Here is a 21,530-nt window from a genome sequence, read left to right on the forward strand (position 1 = left end):
CTTTTCGACGTCGCCGCATAAAACACCACTGCAGCATCAAACATCACACTTTGGACTGTGATTGGGTGAGAGGTCAGTGACTCTCTGTACGGCTGCGTCGTCTGCTGCACCTGGCTGCACCCTGGAGCCCTGCATGCAGCTCTCGAGGTCCTCTTCCGTCAGCGAAAGTGGTTGTTCTTCGACGATCAAACTGACCCGATAACGACCCTCTTTGATCCCCGAGGATATATCTTACGTGTAACGCGACGCTAACAGGTTGTGTGCACCAGGCTCTGTCAGGCTGTCGGCTGCTCCCGACCCCGATCTACCCCGCAGATCGGTGAACACGCTCTTTGATCCTCGAGGTTCGGCGAACTCTTCACGAAACACGACTTCAGCCTTAGGTTTCGGGCCTATCAAGACGTTAGCTGTCAATGTCACCGACTCGCATCTCGCCGACACTTCGAAATCGGAGACTCTGCTCACTGATGACTAGACTCCGGATCTTTATGCATTTACGGTTTGCAAAATTTTTCGAAAAATGCTGGAGTACCAAATCCGGCAGAATTTAGAAAATTTGTCTGCAAAAATTGAAAATCGCATAAACATCCGCAGTCTTCTGGTGACAAAACCGTTCAACTCGAACTATAGCACTAGACACACGTTTTCAACAGGTTCTCAGACGTTCCCGGCGCGAGCCTCTGACGGACGGTGACGTAATCTTGTTCCAACACGAGGTTTCTGGTGCCAATTATTTAATTGCTTCCAGGTTGCCGCAGGCCCCTTTTTGGTAGACGATCGCGGGACTCGGAACCACTGCACTTTGTCCCGAGTTCACGAACCCGTCCGAGAATCTGCACTCTTCGGCAACACTTCCGGTTCGGCGAGAACTGTGATTATTCGCGGCGCGGCCTGGGGGTCCGTTTCTTCCGAGAAACTATTGTAAAGCTCTCCCCACCTAACTGCTGCGACTTTGGAGAATCGATGCTCTGCTGGAGGATCAGCCGACGCGGTATTTCCGTGACGCGCGGGAAATCGAATTTCCTTCCGAGTCGCCGGTTCTGCGGGGGAGGAAAAGATTAATCGGCGGGGTTCGATCGAAAGCACGCGTCCACGAGTCCTCGAGATCCCCCTCTTCCCCGATATTCCGTTTACCCGCCGTGTAAACAATGGCTTATCGACGGGTCGCAGCGGCGGCCATCGCTCGATAAGCGCCGCGAATCTATCGGAAACGGCTCGCCGAGAGAGAGTAGGCCGAGCCTTCCGATAACCAATTATCGCCGGGCCCGCTTAATTGTCGGATTAAACGGCGACGATCGCGGCCGATCCCCCGAGGATGCTGCCCGAGTCTCGGCAAGAGGATTGCGCCAGATGCTTCCGAACGAATGCGCGGGAGGAGGGTGCACAGCTGATGAAACGTTCGGGAACACGCTTAGGATACGTTGCCGAGGCAAAAAGGAGACACTAATGTCTTTCGTAATAGCTGTTTCTTCAACCCTTTGCGGTTCGAACTGTTTTCTGTGTTTTATTTCAGACCTTGAAGACGTTCAGGAGTTTTTCATGGTCACCTTGATCTTTTTTAATGGGGTGCTACAGGTTTTGCACGTCAAATACACCGTTTTGCAAATCAATTTCAACCATTCACAGATAAAGTATTTTTAATCCTTTCGGTAATGGCGTCCTCATATAAGAACATAAAAAAAAATCATAATGTAATTCAAAGAACTGCTTAGCAAAGCCATGACTTTTTTCCAGGAATAAATAATTCGTGACCGAAACGGTTAAGTTTTTGTAAAAGAAATCAAATCATGTGTAAATTAATTGCTAAGTAATTGAGAATTTTATTTATTGTACAGATGTACATGATATAGTTATTTAAAAGTAATTACTAGACTGCGGATCCTTATGCAAAATAAAAAATATTCGCATTGATTGCAGGACACAGGAGCGCAATAAAAATTGTGTTCTTCTTTTAATCATCCTACTGAGCTGAAAATAATACATTGATGTCCTTAAATATTTTTAACATGTCCACTGCTTTAAATTGTACGTGGCCATTTTTGTCATAAATGCATAAAATCCGCAGAGTCCAGTAATTACAAATTCAATTGACTTTGTAATGTATGAGAACCGTGTGTAGTGTATGTATATTCATCGTAGGCATTTTCTGATTAATAAATTTGAAAAGTGAAAGCACATACGTGTTTATTTAATCTAAGTAAACAAATAATTAATTTTAAATACTCTTAATGTCTTCTTAATCAATTAAATATTGATTTGCAGAAGGGTGAAATTGAGTTGCATAAAGTTGAATTTGACTTGCAAAAGGATGAATTTGCAGTGCAAAAACTATACATAAACAGCGAGGGTAACGAAGAGCATTGTAAAAGTTCCAAAGTCGTGTTAGTTTGGCTGCGCCGATGGATCGGCGCTATTAAGGATTTAAGGAGAGAAAGACGCTGATGACTCGAGAAAAACGATTCAGGAAAGAAAAGCGCTGATATTTTGAGAATGACAGCTCAAGAGGAAGAGTCTGATGGCTCTTTAAACTTTAAAGGATCTGAGAATGAGGAGAACGCTGATGGCTCGGAAAAGCTGTTCAGAAAAAGGAGGGCACTAATGGCTCCGGAAAATCGTCTGAAGGTGAAGAAGGCGCAGATGTTTCGCGAAAACGATCGAACAAGAAGCATTCTCCTACAATCTGCATAAACCTGCTGGAAAGATAACTCGCGGAAGACGTACCTGAGAAATAGGAACATCCTGATTTTTCTTATAATGACTGCTGAGTAAGGCTCTTCCTAAAATGAATGGGAGAATATGAAGAAAATCAACTGAACGCAGCTGGAGAAAGAAAGCTGCCACGATGGCATATTTTTTCGGAAATTCTAGCTTTTCTGGAGAGAATAAAGATAGTTCTAGAAAAATAGATGAAAAATGAAGAATGCCAACGCACACGAAGATTTTGGTCTTCCGTGCAGCGTCCAAGAAACAAGATTTTGATCGTCGTAAAAGAAAACTGCGGAAAATCGACTGTGGAACGTGAGAAAAAGGAGAATTTGCCAAGAGAGCAGATTCCACGGAAAATTCTGATCTTCCCTCGAGAACTCCAGATAGAAGATTTCGGTCTTCCAAACAATGGCGGCAGAGAGGAAAGTTTCCCGTTCCGCGACAGGAACGACTTTGAAAGGCAAAGAGGTCCCGCCGAAGCCGTCGAGGGAGTGGAAGACACTAATGCTCGTGGAGAAGCGACCGAGAAAAAGAAGACATCAATGTTTCCGGGGAAATTTATCGAATCAGCTTGCTTCCTCTTTAACCTTCGACGGGGTTCGTGAACCCGTGACACGGCCGGTTGTCGGTTTAGCGTTTTACAGTGCTTCACACCGCCGCCTGGGAATTCATTTTGCAAATTGAAACCTTGCCGCACGCGGCTGCGTCGACTGACCGCGATTCGCGTGATGAATAAATCGTGGGCTGTTGCGGGGCTTCGATTATCGGCGAAACTGCTGTTCGAGTGTTTTGAAGTGCGGTGTGACGCGTGGTGATTCGAATCGATTTAATAAGTCAACGTCCAATGGAAATTCGTTTAGGAGCAGTTCCTGACACCGGGGTATCTTCAACATTTCAAATCGTGTCAACTGTAGAGGAACAGAAACGAACGATAATCTCGTTTCCTCAGATTCCTGTTGTAAAAGTCGTTCTGCCCTAAATACTGTTTAATTAATTTTGCGAGCCTCTCTGATTCCAAAGAAGTGTTTCAAACAGCTTCAGGGTTCAATTGATTCCTCGTTCAAATTGTGCGAGTGCAACACATGTTGCTCGATCGCATGAAGATCAGTGAAATAAGCAGCAGGAAGGAGTTCTCGGCTGAAGCATCAAGAGAGCTCCGTAGAACACAGATGTCTTTGATTTGCCAGTGGAGAACGAACGTCCGCGGACAGGAAACGGAATGGAATTCCCGAAATTGGAAAGGAAGACGCGTTCACGGGAGTGTGAAACGACGGAGGAAAGGGGTGGCCGATAAGGGGTATCATTTAGCGTGCCGGCAGCGGAGGGGCAAATGATTTTGGAGCGTTTCCAAGTGACGTCGATAAGACGTCGCTCGAATATATCGGGCCGGAAGTTTAAATGGGCTTCGCGAGACGCACGGAGCGTCACCGATCTTCGATCCGTTCCCGATACCGCGTCGAATTCAATCGCGACGTGTCCTTTATGCGACCGGTTCGCAGAAACGTTGAGGAAGGATGCAAGAAGAAGAAGAAGAGTATCTCTTCACGGTCGAACAGGCTCGTTCGCGAAACTTTTTCGCGAGATCGCTGCTGCCCCCGGAATTTTTCGTTGCTCGTCCGGTTCCTAGGTGATGAAAATACCGCCTGGCAGAGAGTGTCGATTCGATTATCGATGGGACATTACGGGCGCAAAGTGGATTCGAGGAACAGAGACTTTCGCACTGTCGTCGTCGCGAAACGACGCGACGCCTCGCGCATCAATTCCGTTTAGTATGTTGCCCGGCCTGGGGAAGGTCAATACACTATATACCCTCGGCTACGTGTATAATATCAAAGCGGAACACTCGCCCGCTCAATGGAGCTGACACAAAGAATGCTTTTTAGTCGTTGGACCAGATCGGGACAGATTGCGCCGGTTTCTCTTTGGGAAAACTTTCTTCTTCTGCTTCCGAGTCCAGAGAGAATCAATTTTTATTTCTGTCTGCCGTTAATATATGTGCCCTACTTCGATTTGAGCCCTGTTTTGGCCTTTCACGATGGGAAACAAAATGGTACCACGAATGAAGAACACAGTTGCTCGTGTTTCCAAATTCTTCAGGATTTTGTGAAACATTCTGGACTACGTATAGATTTAGTAATGAACAGTCTGCGGATCTTTATTCAAAATAAGAATTGTCTGCATCGATTGCAAGAAGTAGAAACTAAATTGAATGTTGCTTCTGCCCTTAATAATTTTAATACAGGAGAAATCGTATATCGACATCTTCAATTTTTTAAATTGTCTGTAAACGCATCAAGATCAGCAGTGTAGTAATTCATTGTTAAGCAATCGGATGAATAAGAATTATTTTCCATTTACTGGGAATCCCTCCAGGCAAAAATCAGTGGACGAAGAGACTCCTGTTTCTTGCGATTGATTGTTACTTGGTACAACTTGTTCGGCAGGAACAGATACAGCAAAATGTTTATCTGGTGCTATAGAAACTTCGGAGCAGCTCAGCTGTCCGAAGCATCCCCAAAGTTTACAAGGCTTTTACCAGGCATTCACAGCGATTCGGCAAGTGATCGACCTCACGATTAAGAACTAAATAGCGGTAAGTTTAAAATGCGAGTTTAGGAAAGTTTAAAGTGCAGCAGCCTTAGTTAGGGAACAGCTAATAATAGTTGACGTTAAATAAGGACAGGTTACTTAACTCTTTCAGAACTTGGAAAGTCGATTAGCGAAGCCTGTTAATTTCATTATTATTCTTTTCAAATGAGAAAGTTACTTATTCGGTGTGAATGATATCGACATCCTTCTATCGATTTTGGTATGCATGCACTTGTGGAGGCACTGTGATGTACATCGTCGTCCTCAAGTATTAAAACATCTAGGGTGTTGTTAGGGAAAGCTGATGTTCGATCGATAATACCGGCTCGAACTGTCTTCGTTGTTCGAGAAATAAAAGGCACAAATTTTTATACATTTTACAATGTGCAAAAGCCTGGTACATTGAAATTTTCTATAATCCTCTAACACAAACTTACAGATTCATCTTCTCCAAAAATCTGAACGACCGAGAAGTTAGTTAATTTATTTTACTGCGGAAAATATTTGCGTCCGATAGAGTTTTGAATAGCTTCCCGGATATTGGCTGTAATCGCGGCGATTGTTATGATACAAATAACATAAAGAAATTGTAAAGCGGAGGGGTAGTCGTATCAAAGGAGAACGGATAACAATTACGCTGTGTCTCTATTCAACGTTCTGCTCCATTAAATCGAGTTATTGAAAAAGGGGAAAGTAGCCGGATACTTTCTTCCAGCAATATACATAGATAATAAGAAAGCCTGTGGAAAGGTATTTATTTTTAACCCACCTAATCCAGCTAATAATTTTCGGAAAGATCCGAGGAAGAGGAGGATGCTAATGGCTCCCGAGAAGCTGTTGAGAAAAAGGAGGGCACTAATGGCTTCGGAAAATCGTCTGGAGGTGAAGAAGATGCTTTATGAAAACGATCGAACAAGAAGTGTGATCACATCCTGTGAGCTGCATAAAGCTGCTGATACCTAGGCTTAGGGAGACTACTTATCGCCATGATTGTTCCTCCATTAAAGAATGGACTATAGCTAATAATATTCTGACGGTGGTTTAAGGCTCGCTTCATCGCTCTCGATCATGCTAATGCTAATGGGTGGGAGTAGGTACGCATCGGAGGAAGTAGTACGTACACTGAGAAAAAAGAAGTAGTTACTTCAATAACACGCGTGTTATTGTCATTTTTTTACTTCGATGAATATCAATGTATTCTTTTCAATAGTATGAAATTTAGAAGCAACTCGTGATGTATTTGAATTGTCTATCATGAAATGATTGAAAATATTATTCGATTCGATACCGTACATTATTATTCGTAATATTTCTCTTTTTCCTTCAATCAGATATGTTGTTAAAAAAATTTGAGAAATGTATTGATTTATACTGGAATTGGTTTGAGGCCATATCTTATTCTTTTGAAAACATTGATGGTCAAGCTATTCGCTTATATGATTGGCGGTAATGAGTTTTGCTATTGAAATTCAGTAGTATTAAATATTAAAATAAGTTCATATGATATCGGCACTATTCAATAGTACATCTTATTGAATCAACATACATTTTTTTTGTTTCGACAGGATTTTTTTCTCAGTGTAGAAGAAGAATGTGTATCCGGGCCGAATAAAAACGTAGAAACAGGACTTTTGAGGGCGAATGCGGCCTGGATTGATCTTTTATCCATTCTTTCTATAGCTAATAATATTCTGAGGATGGTCGAGGCTCGCTTCATCGCTCTCGGTCATCCTAATGCTAATGGACAGGAGTAGGTGCGTATCGGACGAAGTAGTAAGTAAAAGAAGTAAAAGAAGAAGAAGAAGAAGAAGAATGGTTAGTGTATCCGGGCGGGGTACCCAGTGACCCCAGCTCCGCTGGTGTACGTGGGTCGCCGGGTCACGCGGATACCCGGGTCGACGCATGGCGCTCGGTCAAGGGACTCTTCCGGAAAACATTGCCGTGAAAAGCGGTATCGAGCGGCGGCCGAAAATGTTCGCGATTGGATCGCACGCGGATCGGGACGAGCGAAGCCGGATGACCCAATTTCCCTCTGAAAAGCGTCTTGGTATCCAGGAGCGGCTAGGCTGCCGCGGTTCTCTCCGCATCCTATCGCGTTCCCTCCCTCCAACTCCCACTACCGAGGAAACCCCATAGAGAACATCCAGTGATCGCACTCGTGGATCATCGAAACGAACTACACGACGAGGACACGTGAACGCGCGAATACGACGCAGAAAGAGGACATCATCAGCAGCAGTTGGTCCCTACGACGAAGTACCACCGGTTGTCCTTGATCGAACCCTTGGATGGCGAACGATCTTCACGATTCGGATAGCATGCCAAATCCATTCAAATTTTTGCGTATAAATTTATTTATCGGGTACGTTTCCCGTCCACTTAAACATCAACGTTAACCTCTACGTCTTGGAATCGATAGAAACAGCTAACCGTTTAAAAGCTAGAATATGAACGGTACGTTTGAAACCGTGGGTCAGAATGGACCCAACTCCCGCTGTCCGAGGGTTAAACACCTTGTAACCGGTAAAGGGGGTCGCAAATCAGCTCCTCGTTCTCGAAGCACTCTCGATTCCCAGTCGTGGGACTCCCCCACGAGGACGGCGACTCGAGGAAGGTTCGATCTCCACGGTCTGCTCGATCGAACGGAAACCGAAAACGGAACGCGATTAGGATACTTCCGGTCCCGGCGAATTCACCACCGACTGCACGAAAACGAAGGGAAAAGGGACTGTTTTTTCGGGTACTCCTTGCGAACGGGCGAGCGAGGCTACGCGGCGCATTGAGGTCCGCTGGTGACTGACTCTCTCCGGGCGTCGCGACGCCGACGCCACCTTTGCGCGTTCGCCTCCCTCCTAAACCCCCCTTCGACCGACCCCCTCGACAAACCTATGCCACCCTCTACCCCACTCATTCTCCTCCCATTCCTCCTCTTCCTTCTGCCGCTGTTCCAACCCCCGCAAACCCCTTTCCGTTCCCTTGCGGCTGCGAGCATCGTGGTTTATACCTGCCGAGACTGTGCACCCATCCACTGACATGCACCTGGTACGAGCCAGCCGAAGGTTGCTGACCGGGTGCCTACCCCTACCCAGAGACATTCGATATTCCTTCCAGAATCGGCTTGACGGGGGTGGGTGTCGGAATTAGTTCCGTGTTCCATCGCGGAGACAAGGCTCGTGAAATATGGGGGTTGCGGGATTTACCGGGTGTTTTGGTGGCTACGCGCTTGGCCCAACCCTCGGTCAGGCTAGGTTTCGAACTTTGGCAGGGTGCTAACTGGTTAGAAACGGTGCTGGCCTTTTTTTCAATTGTTGGCTCGCGGTTAAGTTAACCCTAGGAATACTGCGGGGCTCCTCGCACCGACACACAGTGGCGAATTCGGCCGAGTTCGTGGACAAGATTCGAGAAAACTTGTTTCTGAAGTTTGAAAAATTTGTTTAGCATGCTTTACTTATAAACTAATAGGGCTTATGCAGAGATATGCCTGTCGAAAGTTGAGGTTTCTGTAAGAATGGCTTTTCCAATCATATGTTAAATAGCTGTGCAATTAGTTATCACTAGACTGCGGATCTTTATGCATTTATGAGAAAAATCGGTACGTACATTTTAAAACGATAGACATATTAAAAAGATTTGAGGCCACCAGTGCATTAGTTTTATCTTAATAGGATAATGAAAAGAAGAAAACAATTTATGTTTGACTCGTGCGTCTTGCAATCAATGCATATACTTTTTATTTAGCATAAAGATCCGCAGTCTAGTTATCAGGTATGTGGGTCTGCCTGGAATTGTTAATATTACTTAATTATGGTTTATGTTAATATTTATCTGGAATTTATTACTCTATTTCATTTGTCACAGCGGTGACAACTAAAAATACGACATGCATCTAAATTCTATGTCTTTTGATTTATTTATATTCGGTATAAAAATCTTGGAAAATTTTCTTTCCTTCAATATGCAAAAACGATAAGTAGTATTTCCTAGTTTAGCCAGGCTTGTCGAGCTTTGAGTATGAAACATGGGTTACAGACTGCACGTGACAGTATCATGTTACAGTTCGAGATGAACAGGATGGGGAAAAGTTAGCGACCACGTGAATTTAAATGACCACATTTGATAGTCGATGGAATGTATGGCGGCCAGCAGTCAGGCGGTAAATCCTAGTTTGTTTGCCGTGCAAACAGACGGAATCTCTAGTGTGCGATCGCCGATCGTTCCAGCATTTCCTAGTTTGTCATATCGGGTGTTCCATTTATCTTGGACTTGCTACGATGTTAACGGTGAATCTACAGACCATGATCAAAGAATGTTAATCTCAATGCAGGATTAAATGAAGTATTATGTATATTATTACTAGGGATGGGGCCAAGTTCGATATGTACTCATGAATCAGAGTCAATTTCAATAACCAAGTTTCATTTCATGAGTTTCGATTACTACTTAAAAGCAATAATGTTTCAATGATTATATTTGAAAAGCATTCATTTTATACAAACTGATATCGAACCTCGGAATGAGTACTTACAAGTTTCGAAAAGATACTTCGAGGTTGAAAGGAATCGAATCTTTCACAAGTAGTACTCGAATCTTGGAAATTAGAACTGCATTGTAGGTTTGAAGCACTTTCTTGATTAAATTCGTAACTATTTAACACTTTACCTACAGGAATTTACTTTTACTTTAGCTACAGAAATTTTCTTTTGCATTGCAATCTTAAATTAAATTATTAAATGACGTTGTTGAGGGTGACTTGTTAGATCACAATGAAAATTGCTGTTGCTATTGAAGGTTCCATTAAGAAATTATGCGGTAATCACCGGTCGGTAATGTGTTAAGAATAATATTTCCGATAGATTATGAAATTATAGTTGTACATTTCGAATTAAATTATGCATTAGAGGACAACATAATTGATTTTAAAGGTAAAAAAAATAATGATTAGAAAAATCAGAGCATTTCCGGTACGATATTCATAAAAGTTTCGAATCTGTTCGACCAAGATTCGAATATTGTACTTGCAAGGTATATATAAAGGTTCGAAACTATTATAGGTACTATTTCTGTTTTTCGAAGTACTTATAGAGAGTCCGAATTCAATCAATCAAAGTTCGAACCTGTTTGCGAGTTATTTGATCCCATCCCTAATTATTACTAGACAATTAAATAATTAATTGTTCACTTTATACAATACCGCTTGCTTTAAGTAAACAAGTATTCATGATTTAATGACAGTAAGAACTTTCCGAAAGACTGTAACGAGTACAGAGGGTAGATAATTTTCATTGTTCAAAAGGAAACTTGTTAGACTGAGCTTCGCGTGAGTCAGCGTGACAAAAAAAAAGGTACCGAGGGACGAGAGGATTTGTTAAATTTATTTTGCCCTTGTTTTATGAAATTTCAAGGGATGCCAGTTGTCGACGAAGGGGGCTCGTGTGCACGGTCTCTCGTCCCTCCCTGGTGTCTGGGAAGATTTCGCTGTCTACTGCACAAGCTTTGTCGCAGTTAATTGCAGCTTTCCTAATTGAGAGTTTAATGACGCCGCGAGGTTATCCCTCTACCCCGCGGGATTCTTTGATGTCGCCCCTGTTGTTCGCTCTTTTCTTCTCCCTCGGACGTTTTCGCGATTCCACCCCCTAGGATATGGCGTTTTACACGGGGGCGCGTTCCACCGGGTTCCGCTTTCTCGGATCTTTCGAATCCGCTCTACCTGAAGAACACGATTCCATCAAGCTTGTTCGCTTGCTTGCACCAATCGTTCAACCAAAGTTAAGAGCGTATTCTAGTTTTTCATTTTCAAAAAATCGATATTTACTGAAATACCAGAACTACACGATCTAAGAAACAGCACGGACCGGACGGTTTTTTTAGATCAAGACTTTACTGTATCGCGGTTCGTTCACTTCTTTCGAACATTTGAATTATTCAGTCTTAAATTACATGTTTTAAGGCAGGCGTGTCAAACACGCGGACCGTCGACAAGTAGTTTGCGGCCCGACCATAAACTTTGAAACTGTTGATGACAATTTATAGATTTTACAATACAAATTCACCCTTTTGCAAGTCAATTTCATGTTCCTGTAAATCAATTTCACCATTTTGCAAATCAATTTCACCTATTAAGAATATTTACAAATAATTATTTATTTATTTCGATTAAATTATATATTTGGTTGGCAAATAAGTCCGTTCGATTTTCTACAGTGGAATAAATCATAAAAACCGAACGAACTTATTTATTTAGACACACGTGAACGGTGTCATTACTGCGCGGGAAGACTCAATACTCATTACGCTTCAATAAATATGTATTTTCATTTTTAAAATTTATTAATCACAAAATGGCTACACTGAATATACATATGTACACTATTCAACACAGTTTACACATTACAAAGTTACATACGAACAATATATAAATACGATCGATATAAGGATATAATAATTACAAAGTTAATGAATTTGTAATTACTTTCAGGTAAGTATTTGATGTATACATCTTTGTAATAAATAAATTTGAATAAATTTGATCTGATTTTTTTACAAAAGATCGCTTAAAAATACTTTATTCGTCAAAGGTTGAATTTGATTTACAAAAAGGTGAAATTAATTTGCAAAAGGGTGAAATTGATTTGCAAACAGGTGAAATTGATGTAAAAACAGGTGAAATTGACTTGCAGAAGGGTGAATTTGGACTGTAAAACATGTACAACTGGAATTAATCGAAATGCAGTGTAATTCCGTATTGAAACAAACATATATGGATGTTGGGATTCCACATTATTACATTTATTTATCTGTCGACCGATTTCCCGATATGTTATGTGCAATTAGGCGTATTTCAGCTATGTTCGGTAGCAGTGGTACCACATACATATATGAGCAAACCACTATCTTCAACGTTAAAAATAATAAAACTGCGGAATGTTCAAAATGAACAGACCAGCGTGTGTACAATCAATTTCGAAAATAATTACAGTCCAACAAATTCAACCAAATTTTGAAAATTTCGTTACTGATAAACATTCCCAAGTTTCTTCGAAACAGAAACGAAATAGTTTTATTCAAATATAAAGTAAACTTGAACTTTTGTACGTCTGTTATATTTTGTATGTGTACCAGCAACGTTAATAGAAAACCGTGTTTCCTTTTTATTTCGAGTCTGCTTTTTTCTATTGCGGCCCTCAAATTAATTTATAATACATAATGAGGCCCTTGGTGGTGAAAGAGTTTGACATGCCTGCTTTAAGGTATCCGAGAAAATTTATACAGCATTTTAGAAAGGGTCTAGTATGATACTTTGTATAATCTGAGTGAACACTGTACCACTTAAGGTACGCTAAAGTGTTCATTCACTGGACAGGTCACCGTAAAAGAATAGGTAAATCGTAGCAGAGTCGCGTCCGTGTCAATCCCGTTTCTAATTGCATCCGTCGGGGCAGGGACGAGCTTACGAACGCAACGCCGTTAATTGTTTTAGCCTGTAATACCGACGGAAATTTTAATTGCTGTTGGCGGTGCGGTTTCCCGTGGCCGTGGTCCAGGTGAGCGATCGTTAAAAAAAGCTGCCGCGAACTGTATAATTGTCGGCGCCGTGTTGTGTCCGCGACAATTGAAACCGCGCAGCGATTCGAGTGGAATTATTCCCCACATGTTAACTTCGTCACGATTTAGAAGAGAGGAACACCGTGCCGGACAAAAATACTGGACAATCGAGGACCACTGACTGACTCGTTGAAGCCATTTTTTTTTTAGTTTCTCTTGTTCGCCTCGAAGCCCGAAAAGCTTCCATTGTAACCCCGCTGTGGCTTTTCTTCTCAGCGCTGTGAAACTGTCGATTCTTTCGACCCTTTCCACATTTTTTGACGGTGTTTAAAAAGCTATCTTCCTGATAATACATGCGTGAAACCGTCGATGTATATTTTCATATCACAGGTGAAATCATTTATTTATTTAACCGTTAACCATGTAAAAGAAAATGGTTTTAAACAGTTGATCCTGTAACCGGTCTGGGTTCTAACTTCTAACTGCAGTATTTTATCGATAAAAGTCCCCAACACGGGTCTGCCCAGGGTCATTTATACGCCAGGGATACTATTGTTTGAGTTTTATCGAACATAGAGAAGGACAGCCGAGCTCGAGAGGCTTCGGTCGCCGAGAAGTGTAAACATTACTAATCCGATGACAAACTCCTTTATTTTTCATTATCTTTTTATAGAACTTTCACCAACATATTCGTGACATTTTTTCAATGCAAAATGATACCAAACACGATATATTTCCGATGATATTTACTTCTGTAACGAAGGATGGAAGTTTTCGACGCAAGGAAGGACAGCGTATGGGAAAGAAAGAGACGCAGGGAGTCGCAGCGCGCCGGCACAGTTCAAAGGACTTTCCACACGCTGTTCCTCCTTGCGTTCGAAACTTTCTTTGTTCGAATCGTCAATCGTTGATTAAAAGAAGAAATCATTAAAAAAAAAAACATAAAAGCACGTACACAGAGTTTGTTATAGACCAAATGACAATACACCTAAACTGAGTTTACATTTTTCTCAGTATTTATACAGTTTTGATCCGTATTCCATTATGAAATTTCAGCACTTAATCATTAATCAATTATCCGATTGACGATTACAATTGAATGGAATGTTCGTTAACCGCAATTAACGATTAATAAGTATTTAATCGTTAACGACTTAACTAGGAGATTAATTGTTGATTACGAATAACGATTGGAGTAGAAATTTAGTCGTCAATCGTTGATTACATTTTTGCTCAACTCTGTTCTTAATACAAGCGTTTTTATGAAAATACCACCCCTTCGGATAGTAAAATCTCGCCATTTTGATGGTTCCCGACTACCTATGCCGTTCTGTCGACATCGCCGAAGTTATCAAGATTTTCTGTGAAACTTAGTACGCGATGAATGAAATCGAGTCCACGTGGAAATAATGAAATTTTAACAGCGACTCTGGGGCGACGACTGTAGCCACCTTTGGGGTGCAAGAAGCACTCAGCGGTGAGTGACTATAATCTACTTACCATTAGCGCAGAGTGAGACCTCGGCGACTATAATCGCTTTTAGTAGCGGAAGGGCTAAACGAACACCACTAAAATTTAATTTGCAACAAATATAGCCAAACTATTAGCTTCTTATGAAAATTTCTAAGGCCCTCCGCGTCATCGATTAGTCTTCGAACTACACTGATTTCGACGAAGATCGATCTCGGATATCGTTGCGTATCTTGGTAACAAACGAGGGATCCCGTTAATAAAGAATTATTATTTGCTGCCGCGAACCACTCGAAACTCGCAATTAAAACCCGAGGGAGTCACAATCTCGCACAGAAACGCTGTAACACGCACAGAGCCGAAAACACTTCAATTAGCAAGGTAATTAGCTCCTATAATTGAGCCGGGCCCCGAATAACCATTCCGCGCGTCGCTGCGAAACATTTCACCAATTATTCGAATTTCGTTCTGGAGACCAAAAAATCGTATCGTTCATCGTTTCACGCTCTGCTTCCGGCGACGCACGGATTGAATCGCGCGGGGTCGATCAGTACCGATAAATCGATCGAGCGTCTCGGACTTTCGTTCGACAATTAAACTGCGATTGGAGACGAATTTGATCACGTAATCTTCTGGTAGTAATACTGTTGTAAATTACCTGCGATATTAATAGTACGATGTGGTTTATATTTTTCATATACCGCAAGCGATTTCTTTGTTTCATATGAAGTTTGAATTCGAATAAAATCGTAGGGTACTCGAGAGACTGATTGGTTTCGTTTGTATACATAGATAGTTACGCGAAATTAAATCTACACAATTCGATTGCCCCTCGATTTACAGTAACGACGAAGTCGAAACAACGCTGAATCGGTACTTGACGTTTCACTGTACCACGGTTACAAATGAACATTCGCTCTTCGTGGTATTTGCTCCATGAATAAATTAATTTCACCGCTCCAATTGTCCGCAACGGAATTATTAAAATGTTTTCTTTCCGGCATTCGAACCTCCACCTGCATGCAGGTTAAATCGCGAAATATTAATGTCACTGTAATGCATAAATGGGAACTGTTTAATTCGGAACACATTCGCCAGGAAATCTGGAATGCTTTATAGGGAAGGATAAAGGATTCATTGCGCGAAGTCTGAGCTGAGATGAAATTCGTACGACCAATTATTTCACTCGTACTGACACGAATAAAAATAATTGATTGAAGCACTGACCGCTGTAACTGTTTCCATGGAGATTCGGCTGCACATACAACGTTTTAGTAATGTAACTTTAACAACGAGGTCTATTTTACGAGAGGAGGAACACAGCTCAATTATTAAGTTCGCGCGATTTCAACGAACTTTCGCTCGAGGCCTTCTGAATTATTCAATTTCTTCCCTTTTTATTCGAAATGTAATTGCAAAGCGCGCGTGTGGAATTCATACGCGAATACCGATGCGTTACGCTGTTTCTCTGGAACGTAAACGCTCCGCCTAACTGTTGCATTTAATTAAACACCCTTTTCGTTGTAACAACAGAACAACACTTTCAGCGTAACTTTTAATCGCTCGCGAAGCACTTTATTCATTCTAAATTCACAACATGTTTCAAACTGTTGAACGCGTGGTGCACAAATTGAGGATGTTTGAACAGAACAGCTGCTTCTGAAGCTTCGATGTAATATTCTAATCTTTCAGCCCTTTGCACTCGAAGCTGTTCTAATTCGAAAACCGAATTTTTCATTCGGACTGAAATATTTTCATTTTATATGATTTTCTTAATTCTGTCGATATAAAACTGATGTAATACCTCGTACAATACTTTTGGTAGTTTATTAAAATATTAAATACGTTTAATAATTTATGGAATACAAATTTAATAATGCAACAAATACAGTGTTCCCGCGATTGATGTGACTTTCGGGTATGCGGATGATGTGACTTTTTTATCCCCACCATTAGGGGGTTCCCCCTTGGGCGGTTGATCGCGCTACAAAGAAATTAAGGTATTAGGGTGTTTAAATTGGGGTTTTATGATACTCGATACAATACAACAATTTCCCGCTTAGCACCGTTGTTTATCCATGGTCGTCGTTTACACTTGGAAAAGTTATCCAACAAATCTATGTTCGGCACACGTAAAAAAACGCAGTACCATTTAGTTTCCTGAGACTCGATACCCCCGAGGTTCTCACAACAATCGCGGGAACACTGTATTCTGAATAATAAACTCGAGTGCAAAGAGTTAAATACGAAATTTGATACCGAGTCACGTGCGTGGCCGCCAGATCAGGGGAAGTGACTCGGATTCAGGGGAAAAAAGTCACGTGACCGGATCGTGGCAGAAAAGGAAGAAGACAGCGTACAAGGCCCAGATAAAGTGGGAACACAAATTTTTCAGTGAATGTGTACGAAAAAATATGGTATAAAAATAAATTATCGAAGATAGCACAGCGGCATTAATTATTGAAAAAAGGTGAACCGAATCGGAGGAGATAGAAAATCAATGATCTGTTGAAGAGATTAATATACATTAATCGGATAAATTGTCGGATGAATTAGAATCTGTTGATGTTTGGACTTAGAACATTTAGTACAGTAATCAGCGACACTTGTTTAACCATACGTTCTGGTGGGTCATGTATCCCGCGGCATATATTTGTAGTATCACACCGAGACCTAGTTGCCGGGCGGAGAAATTTAGGTCGTCTTTAAATTAGACTAAAATATATCCCTGTTTCCACGATAAAGTACTTAAACGGTCCAACTTAATCAATAAATAACGTCGTCTCGCACCTTTCCACCGTCATTAACCCTAAGTCGCGCGGATAATGAACCGTGCTCCACATTTCTCCTAATTGAACTTGTTCCGAACTACGTCAACGAATTTTTTCTCGCAGCACAGAAAAAAGCGTGCGTTAATTAAATACATATAATCTTTCGATAACCAGGCGACGATTTAATATGCTCCCCGTATTTATGCAAAGCAATCAATACTCTGTCGTCGAATTATTTGCTCGTTATTGTGCCATAATATTTGCGTTACGATAACAGGAACAATGTCCCGAGGAATATTAATTAATTACGCAGCAGAAGACACATCGGAATCCATGTGTTCCAGTTACAACTGTATTTGCACGATTATTTGTTACACAAAATTTATAACGAATTTAATACACTTCCAGTATTCAATGATTATATTAATATATGCAGAATAATCTGGTATTGCTGAAATAGGATTCTCACTGCTGCGTTATAAATAAATCTAGACATTGTATCTCTGTCAACTTGGATTCCGAACAAATACTGTTCTTTAAGCGAACAAACAATTCAGCTTCAAAAATAAAAAAGAAACATTTGCTGTTCTCTTGAAAGACCAAACCAAAGATGGACTTTTCATGAAACTTTTTCCACCGCAGTTTTTTTCGGCAAAAAATCGCGAACATTACGCATGCTTTCGGCGATCCGACCGGAAAGCACGCTTAAAAGCACCGGAACTTGCAAGACACTCGGCGCGAAAGCAAAGGACAGAAATAAACATCCTGACGGAGCAAAGTTTCCGGCGTCGATCCTTTTTGCGGCGCGAACCTTTTTTCGCACCGACTCCGCGAAACTTTGGCGAGTTCTTCGCCGTTCTTTAACGCCGTCGCTGCAGGTGTCATTGGCTTCTTTCCTGTCGACGCTAGATTCGGGTCATCGAGCATCGGGAGGTCCTCCGAGAATTTTATCGATCACGAACCAATAGGGTAAAGATACCAGTTAGCGGATATTTAGTGACGACTTCGAAGTATTTCATTAATTTGAAGGCATTCAGCAATTTATTTAGCATTATTTCTGATAAATTGATTACACTGTCCAACACCAAAAATGTTTCCAAATCGCTGTTGGGTGGATCTTATAGAGTTTTTTTTGCGCTGATTCCGAATCAGCTATTAATTTTTCTCCTACACGCACAGTTTTTGAGGAACATTACTTTGAAAAAAATGTATTTTTCAACTTTAAACAAATATTGTGATGTTATTATAAAAGGTATTGGATTGTTCTTTGCAGTGAAAGATTCTGTAGACTTTCCCGAATACAGTGATATCCAATACTAATACATTATGACTGTTTAAACACGTTTAAACAATCGTTAAAGACGGAGAGACACCACTTTTGCACCAATTTTTGATGACGTTTTTCAATTTATATAAAAAAATAAGGGTCCAGCGGAAAATCGAACTGTACCGCGCGATAGAGCAGACTTTTATCTTGAGAAACCACCCTTTGAAGTTTGCATGCTCGAAGTTTTTTCGATCCAGAAAGCAAAATAGAAAATGAAATATAAAGAAGAAAGAAAATTGTTTTGATAATATCTCGTTAACTATTAGGTTTAGGATATATGAAGGTCAACACTTTTACATTCAGAATTTGATACTCTATCGATCTATGGTATAAAAAATTGGACATTCCATTTAAAAAAATCAAGGTGACATTGAAATATCCTCCACCACTCCACCCATAAGAAAACAATTAATACTACGTAACGTAGCCCAACATACCAAACAACTTTTGTAGGAACACTTTTTTGATAACGACGTCTTCCGAGATATCTTGCTGATCTCATTTCAGCAGGACACCCTGTATATGTATTGAATTATGTACATTTTGAAAATTTTTCCATGTCTAAAATGAGAAATAAAAATGTTTTAAAATTTTTTCCATGTGTAATTTAATTATTTATTTTGTTTGGAAAGCACTTTCTCGCTATTTCGTAAAGCTTTGACATGTTTTCTAGGTGAGACTTTTTTTTATGCGGTCCCTCTCCACCGCATAAAAAGAATTTTTCTTTAATATATTGTGAAAAATTATTTGTTATAGCTATTTATGAAGTTTGTGAATATTTTTTTTGTGCGGTTTTTTTCTGTGGTACCTATCTAGCGCGCAAAAACAGGTTTGACTGTACTTGACACTCGTATTTTATAATGCAGGATTAATATTGTTATGTGTAAACAGTGGATATAAGGTATTCTTTCACATTTTGCAACTTCAAATTTACCATTCGAATGGACAGGGAAACGATCACTTTTAATGTACCTGTAAATTTCGTTTGGTTTGAGGCAAGCACACAATTATGTCCTATCTCATCGACACGGTCAGGTGGACTGTAGTAGTAGGCTTTTGTCTATAACTCCACACAATCAAATTTTGCAAAAACTTTAACAGCTTATATCTCAATAACTATTTGTTTGCGACATGTAACTTCTTTCAAACTTTTTCTCTTCTGGATGAGTGGAAGGTGTTGATGTAAAAAACAACTTCACCAACAATTTTCATTGTTATAAACAATTCTGCGGCATGTTTCTCTTACAAATATCCACCGATCCAGAGGTGTAGATTCACCCCTAGAACGGATTACTATTACTTTTATACACCCTATACTATTTGCTCTTCCTAATATTCGCTTACAGAATTCGTTTGCGATTAATTTTCTACGTCATTTTAAAAAATTTTCTATTTTTCTAGAAAATGATTATTTGGACATTTTAACGTAGTATGAACATAAGTTTTGAATCGATACGAAGCAGCGAGTTTTTCGATTTTCGTCCATGGTTCGCGACACTGTGCCCCAGTCCAATTTTGGCTAAGCTCACGCCCAACGTCGCTCGAAAATGAACGATGGCGATTTCCAGGGTCTGGCGCTATCATAGCAAGTTGGCAAGTGGCGTGCACGTTGGTAACCGCGTGTGCATCGGATCTTTTTCGTCGTGCATCGATCCGTCGCCGCGCCGGAGACCGGATCCGCCGGGCCCTTTTCGGCTCCGCTTCCTGGCTAAACACGGAGAAGACGTCGAGCAGAGGTGGACTGGGGTGAATTAAGCGGCCGTGATGGAGGCTGTGGAACGGAAAGGGTGCAAACAGAGGATAAAACGTCGTACAGACTCGGGGGTTGAGTTAGTGTATGCTCCTCGTCTGTTTCGTGGCAAGAACCACCAGAGCCAACGACGATCGATACGCTTCTCTGCGTGCATCGCCAGCTGAAGAGCCTACCAGCCGACTCTATCCCTCTCTCTTTTTCTCTCTTCTCCCTCTCTCCCATACCTCTCTTGCGTTTTCCCTTTTCTATATTTCCGTTACCCAGCCGTTCGTACCTACCACCAACTGAAAATCAGAGGTCGGAAGGATCGAACAACCTCGAATGCATTTCTAAATTAAATAAACCCGGAGTATATCGTTGTCTGATTAAGTCGGATTAGAAAATGTCACAGGGATGATCTCATTGGATTTAGGATAAAAGAACGACACATGGTTTCTTTGTCGTACAGCTGGATCTCCTCGACGACCTTCTTTTCGCTGTCGGTTGCGAAATTGTCGTATACATGTTCAAAGGAAGTCTTTATTCGTTGATGACGTAACTGGATCTGATCGAATTCCTTGTGTAGACATTTTCTTCTATGTTTTCTTGAACCTACTTCTTTCAGAGAAAGAGAGAGAGAGATCGATGGTGATCTTTTTCTTGGAGTTGAGATACATAGCTAATAACTCTTCAGTTGACTACTAAAAGGTTAGAATTTACATTTCTACAGGGTGTCCCAAAATTCCTTCAACAGCCGGAAATGGGAGGTTCCTGAGATCATTTGAAGCAATATTTTCCTTTGCAAAAATGTTATCCGCGGCTTTGTTTACGAGTTATTAACGAAAAACACGGACCAATCAGAGCGCGGCCTACACGCGAGTTGGCACAGTAGTCATGGCGCGCCAACTGTCTATTGGCCGCTGTGATTGGTCCGTGTTTTTCGTTAATAACTCCTAAACAAAGCCGCGTATAACATTTTTCCAAAGGAAAATATTGCTTCAAATGATCTCAGGAACCTCCCATTTCCGGCTGTTGAAGGAATTTTGGGACACCCTGTATCCACGTACAGACACCGAGTAAAATTAAGCAGTACAAGTGCTTCAGGAAATAAACTGAAACCAGGTGAAGTAAATTTCAGCGTAATTTTTCTGGGACGCGTGCATTAACCAGTGTAAGTACTTCAGCAAATAAACTGAAACGAAGTGAGGCATAATTTTTCTGGTGCTCTAAATCCCGACGAAGATTCGTAGCCCAAGTCTCCAGTGCAACAATTAAGATCTAAATATCAGGGAAGGTTTACGCGAAACGCGTTTGCATGGTTTACGAGATCTGGGTTGGTACATTCGCTGTTTGGAATAGAAAATTGTGTGCATAGACTCTCCAGGGGACGAGT

At 41.1% G+C, this 21,530-nt stretch overlaps 2 protein-coding genes across 13 annotated transcripts in view; both read right to left on the reverse strand.

Moving 5' to 3' along the window:
- The window catches only part of LOC143212889 (phosphatase and actin regulator 2), a 422,446-nt gene that overhangs the window by 237,851 nt on the left and 163,065 nt on the right, over nucleotides 1-21,530 (reverse strand). The gene's annotated exons all lie outside the window — the stretch shown is intronic.
- LOC143213022 (uncharacterized) overlaps nucleotides 1-21,530 on the reverse strand; it is a 156,373-nt gene that overhangs the window by 123,925 nt on the left and 10,918 nt on the right. For both annotated transcript variants that reach the window (XR_013009846.1, XM_076432464.1), the window contains exon 1: nucleotides 1-21,530. This exon is cut by the window's right edge and continues 10,918 nt beyond it. The gene's annotated coding sequence lies outside the window, so the exon portion shown is untranslated.

Source organism: Lasioglossum baleicum, chromosome 1, assembly GCF_051020765.1.
Source record: "Lasioglossum baleicum chromosome 1, iyLasBale1, whole genome shotgun sequence".
NCBI lineage: Eukaryota > Metazoa > Arthropoda > Insecta > Hymenoptera > Halictidae > Lasioglossum > Lasioglossum baleicum.